This window comes from Prionailurus bengalensis, chromosome A3 (assembly GCF_016509475.1).
Source record: "Prionailurus bengalensis isolate Pbe53 chromosome A3, Fcat_Pben_1.1_paternal_pri, whole genome shotgun sequence".
Lineage (NCBI taxonomy): Eukaryota > Metazoa > Chordata > Mammalia > Carnivora > Felidae > Prionailurus > Prionailurus bengalensis.
The window spans coordinates 39,178,608-39,184,607 of record NC_057354.1 but is presented as its reverse complement, the minus strand read 5'-3'; the positions used below and the strand labels follow the sequence as shown (position 1 = coordinate 39,184,607).

Genomic DNA, 6,000 nt, shown 5'->3' with positions numbered 1-6,000 from the left:
AAGACAGAGTAAAATTAAGTTCTGAAGTGTCACTTCATTAAATCATGGCTGCTCTAATTTCATGTCCTATCACATCGCTGGTCTGCCAAACCACTCGGGTCAGTTAACAGTCACAGGACGCTGGCTCACTAAGAGGCTGGTTGAGGGGAGATAGGCAACAGCGCCTGCGCAGCTCAGAACTAAGCTCCAGGTGAACTCCACGCAGAACTTCTGCTGCCAGGTGAAACGTTCGCTAGCAGTGGGCCGAGTCAGATCAGCGCGTGGGCGTAAGCTTCCGGCCACGTGGCTAGGCGCATGCCCAATGGAAAAGCTTGACGTAAGCCCCGCTTCCTCACCCTGGCAACGGGCGGGTGACTACTTCCGGTGCTGTGAGGGCTCGGGGCTGACGCGGGTGAGTGTCCCTCTTTCTCACGCTGTCCGCGCTGCTGCAGCCGCGGCGGCGCTGCCTCTGTCCAGGCCCCGTACGCTCACCGGGACATCCTCTCCGGGGCCGGGAGGGGGCGGCGCGCATGATGCCCACTTGCCTGGGGCGGTGCTGAAGGAGCGGATCCGGGACGTCCCTCGGCCCCTCGGTCGCGCGTGGCGCCCGTGTCGGTCCCCTTCTCAGCGTTGGCTCCAGCTTGGCGGTCTCGTTCCTTCCCCGAGGAAGGGGCTGTCTGTGTGTGGGCAGTCCTCACTGCCCTTCACTCACTTTGCAGTGCGGGCTGCGGGGTTCTCCGAGTCGGAGGCTCGCAGAGACCCGAGAGTGTGCGCCCTAGTCGTGCGTGGCGGGTTGGGGCCAGGGCAGCCCCGTGGTGTAAGAGGCCTGGTTAGGGTCCGTCAGGACGTTAGCATTTGCTGCTCAGGCGGCGGCGGAGGAAAGGACCGAGAAGATGGAGAGGAGGGTGGAAAACTGGAGCTGGAGCAGCCCTGGAAATAGAGGGCATCGTGTTTCCGGAAGGAGGGAGTTTAACTTGACTCGCCTCTGTAGGGGAGGGGAAAGGAAAGGTATTTTCGGGACCATGTGACTGAGATCGTTGAATACTAACCTAAGGAATTTTTATGCACTCGGGAGTTAAAACAGTTTCCTTTTTTGTTTGTTTTAAATAAAGCTCCACCCCCACTCGTAAAAAGCAGTGCATGCTTATTAAAGAATATCTGGAGAACGCAGAAATAATTATAAAGAGGTCACCTGTAGTTTTACCAACCCAGCATTTTGATCCCTTTCCTTTTTTTTTTTAATAGCAAATTCTCAACCTATTTGTGATTATAGTGTGTGTGTGTGTATAAAGTGTGGTTATAACCAAAAAGCATAATTTTTGTACATTGCATCCATTGCATAGATCTTTTTTTCCCTTTAGATATAATTAACATACCATAGACCCATCCTTTTAAATTGTAAATTTCATTGTTTTTTTACTATACTGATAGAGTTGTGCACCTATCACCACTATATAGTTCCAGAACATTTTCATCATCTCCAAAAGAAACTGCCCATTATAATCACTTCCCGTTTTAATCCACTTTTGTGTCTATTGATTTTCCTATTCTGGACATTTCATGCAAATGGAACTATATAATATGTGGCCTTTTGTATCTGCCTTCTTTTACTTAGCATAATGTTTTCAAGGTTCATCTATGTTGTATTATGTATCAGTACTGCTTTCCTTCTTAATGGCTGAATAATATTCCATTATATGAATATGCCACGTTTTGTTTATCCATCATCAGTTGGATATTTGAATTGAATTCTCTTTTTGACTATTATGAATAATTCTGTAAACATTCAGGTACAGGTTTCTGTGTGGTTATAGGTTTTCAGTTCTTTTGGGTATATATCTAGGAGTGGAAATGCTGGGTCATATGGTAACTACATTGAACTTTTTGAGGAGCTGCCAGATGTTTTCCAAAGTGGTCTGTCCAGCAGGATAAGAGGGTTCTGATTTCTCCATATCCTTGTTGGCACTTATTATCTATCTTTTGAATTATAGCTATGCTATTGCTTATGAAATGGTATCTCACTGTGGTTTTGATTTCCATTTCCCTGATGGCTAGTAATGTTGAGCATCTTTTCATATGCTTATTAGTCTTTTTTGTATCTTTGGAGAAATGTCAGTCTAATTCCTTTGCTCATTTTTATGTTGAGATTTTAAAAACTTTGATATTATATGAGTTCTTTATATAGTCTGGAGGCAAGTCCTTTATCAGGTATATAATTTGCAGTGGTTTTTTTTTTTTTTTTCTTTCCATTTTGTGGGGTTTCTTTTTGCTTTTTGAATAGTGTCCTTTGAAGTATAAACGTTTAAACCTTTTGGTGAATACTAATTTATTTATATTTTCTTTGGTTGCTTGTGCTTTTGGTGTTCTATGTAACCATTGTCAAAGGCAAGGTTATGTTTTTTCCAAGAATTTTATAGTTTTAGTTCTTACATTTAGTTCTTGATCTGTGTATATCAAGGAATAGGTGGGTAGGAATAAGTAGGATTCCAAGTTCATTCTTTTGCATGTAGCTATTCAGTTTTTCCAGCACCATTTGTTGAAGACTATCCTTTCCTCATTTAATGGCTTTGGTACCCTTGTTGAAAACATATTGACCATAAATAATAAAGGTTATCATTTGTTAACCATTTTTCTATGTTGGATATTTAGGTCACTCCCAGATTTTTGTTTTTCTATATTATCCTGTGTTAAACACAGCATAAAAGACATAAAGTCTTTTTTGTGTTTGAAGTTATTTTGGTAGAAAGTGTTCTCAAAATTGAAATTACTGGGTCAAAGATGAGATAAGTCTGTTTTGGAGCTCATTGAATGAGGCATTAAACCTTCAGTGTCATGATGTTAAGAGTGGCAAAGTGTTTCTTTATCCATCAGTTGCTATAGCTTAAGGGCTGTATTTCTACAAAAGCCTTTTGCTATAAGATGAATGTATTCCCTGACTTATTATTCTTTCAACTGTTTCTAAAAGACTAAATAAATCTAGAGTGAAAAACTTCAACACCAGGGGCAAACAGGACATGCAGTAGTTTTCTAAGTGGTGTAAAGAAAAAAAAAGTGTCATCACATGCAGTAGGAAAATAAAACAGTCTTTGAGAGAAATGGGGTCAAGATTTAGACCTTAAATCAGTGTCTTCAAAGTCCCTAGAGCAGAAACAATGTTTTATTCTGAGTTTTCTTTTCTGGCCTTGATAATCAGATTAATTTACATTCATCTTAGTCTCAGAGATGGCTAACTTAAACCTGTAGATAGTACATGGTTAAAAAAAAAAATCAAATACATAAAGCTATTAGAAAATCAAGTTTTCCTTTCATCTTTGCCCCTCAGTCTCCCAGTTCTCCTTAGAGGTATCCACAGTATTATTGTTACTTGTGCTTTAGTGTAGACTAGTTCATACAGAGTATCTCTGGAAAGGTAGTGTATACAAAATTACACATTTTAAGTCTCCTGATACTTACTGACGAATTCCTTTTCAAATGGTTACATCAGTTTATGGCGGCTGTACAGTGCTAGTTAGGAAGATTTCATTTTTATTTGTATTTTTTTGAATATTCTTCCCTTAATATTGGATATCGAGTTTATATTTCCTATTTTGCGTATTGTCTGTTCATGTCTTTTGGCATGCTATTCGTTTTGATTGGAGTTGTCCTTTTATGAGATTTTTTTGGCAGCCTTTTGTAGTTGGTTGTTTTACAATAGTCTGGATTTGGGGAGAAAAGTTAAAATGCTTTTTGTAACATTTATGCTAAGAGGTATGTGAGCTGAACAAGGGTCAAGGCAGTAGGGAAAAGGAAGTTAAATGCTTGAGGGAGAAACTTATAGACTTGGAAAGTAGGTATAGTCCTAGATGACATGAAGGTGTGTTAGAAAAAAATTAGTGCTATTAAGCAAAATAAGGAGTAATGTGTAAAGAACTAGATTTCTATGGAAAGATGAGTTTGTTTTGGGTAGGCTAAGAGTGAAGAGGATCCAGGTTGAGCTATTCAGGAGACTTGTGGCTAGAGCTCAAGAGACAGGATAAATAGTTGCAAATCATCTGATTTACTGAGGGATGATTGTTTTGAAAGATTGGCAGTGGATGAAATTGCTCAAATTTGAGAATTGGTCCATGGACAGGGAGTCATGAAGGAGGATAAAGTTGGGAAGGGTCAGAGGGCCATGAAGAGCAGGGGATCTAGGAGATCACTAGGGGATCTAGAGAACAAGGGTTGTGAGCAGAAAAGGCCATTAAGTTTGGTAACTTGGAAAAGATACAATTTATGTGAAGCAGGAAGTTTGTTTTTTTCCAAATAGCTTTATTAAGATAGAGTTCATTTATCATATAATTTATCCACTTAAAGTGTACAACTCAGTGGTATTTAGTATATTCAGAATTGTGCAACCATCACCACAATCAGTTTTAGAACATTTTTATTGCCATCAAAAGAAAGCCCGCCCCCATGAGCAGTCACTCTCCAATTCCCCTTTAGCCTCCCAGCCCAAGGCAACCATTAATCTACTTTCTGTCTCCTTAGACTTGCCTACTCTGGACATTTCACATAAATGGAAGCATACTATATGCAGCCTTTTGTGTCTGACTTCTTTGATTGTTTTCAAGGTTCATTCATGCCATACTATGTATCAGTACTTATTTTTTCTAAGGCTAAATAATATGCCATTATATGAATGTACCATATTTGCTTATCATCAGTTCTTGGACATTTGAATTGTTAATCATTTTTTGACTATTATAAATAATTCTGCCCAAGACATTCATGTACAGTTTTTTTGTGTGGCTATGTTTTCAGTTCTCTTGAGTATATACCTAGGAGTGAAATTATTGGGTCATATGCTAACTTTGTTTAATTTTTGACATAACTGTTGCGGAGGATGGACAAGTTGCCAGTGTTTGTTAGAAACAATAAAATGAATTTTAATATCATCACTAGTGGAAAATTGCAAAATGTCCATATTCAGGTATATTACTCATAAATAAAAGCATTATAAAAATTAACCATATAATTGTTTTCTGTTGTGTAAAACTATAACATGTTTGTGCATCTCCTTTCATTGGAAACTTTGTGTGTTGAATGTTACCTCAAAGCTTGGCTGAAATGTTAGACATTTTTCTTGTGGATCAATATATTGATGTAAGTATGCTTCATCAATTTCAAATAATGATTTGTAACAATTAGTACAAATGTGATAAAAAATAATCCCAGGGATATTTGATGTTAGTCTACAGAAATGATTTAGTTTTTACTCCTTAGTCTGAACTGTAGGGGTCAAACACTATGATCTTTTTTTTTTTTCCTTTTTCTTTGTTTTTTGTTTTTTTTTTGGATTACCTGTAGTTTGTGTGGCCTCAGAAGTTCAAGATCCAGAAAAACAAAAACAGACTTCTTGGGCAGTATTGTTGGTTTGGCCATGTTTTTGTCTATTCCTGCCCTAGGTGGGATGAGTATTGAGAAGTTTCAGCATATGACATTTCCCCCCTTACTGAAGTTTTTAAGTGAGATCTCATAGGCTTGCTCTATTTTGGAACTTGGATTTAGCTAGTTACTTCATGTTTCCATAAAAAAAAAAAAAAGAGTTTTTTTTTTTTTTTTGTAAATAATATGTTTAGATTTTTAACAATTGAAAGGTATAAATTATGAACAATAAATTTCCACCCCACTTTTGTCCATTAGTCATTCAAATCTACTTCTGGTGGCCACTATTATAGTATTTTTTTTGGCATATTCTTGCAGATTTGTACTTTGCGTATATATTTAGCTGTATTACTTTTTCCCCATTCCCTCAAAATATGGTATTGCATGTACATCTGTACTATGCCTTTTTTGCTTACCAAAATATCTTTAAGATTAGTTAATCTGTATTTCTTTATCAAGAGTATTCTCATTTTTTCCAAAGGATGCTTTTATTTTTAACCACTTACATTAAGACATATTGTTGGTTCATATTTTTACTATTGCAAATAATCCTTCAGTGTGCATTCCTAATTTTGATTGATTTTGCCAAATTGCTCTTGTTCAGTTCTGTCATCT

The 6,000-nt window shown here is 37.8% G+C and overlaps 1 protein-coding gene across 2 annotated transcripts in view; it reads left to right on the top strand.

Moving 5' to 3' along the window:
- The first annotated feature begins 296 nt into the window (after positions 1-296).
- TASP1 (taspase 1) overlaps positions 297-6,000 on the top strand; it is a 274,936-nt gene continuing 269,232 nt past the window's right edge. For both annotated transcript variants that reach the window (XR_006300864.1, XM_043602901.1), the window contains exon 1: positions 297-391. The gene's annotated coding sequence lies outside the window, so the exon portion shown is untranslated. The remainder of the gene's footprint in view (positions 392-6,000) is intronic.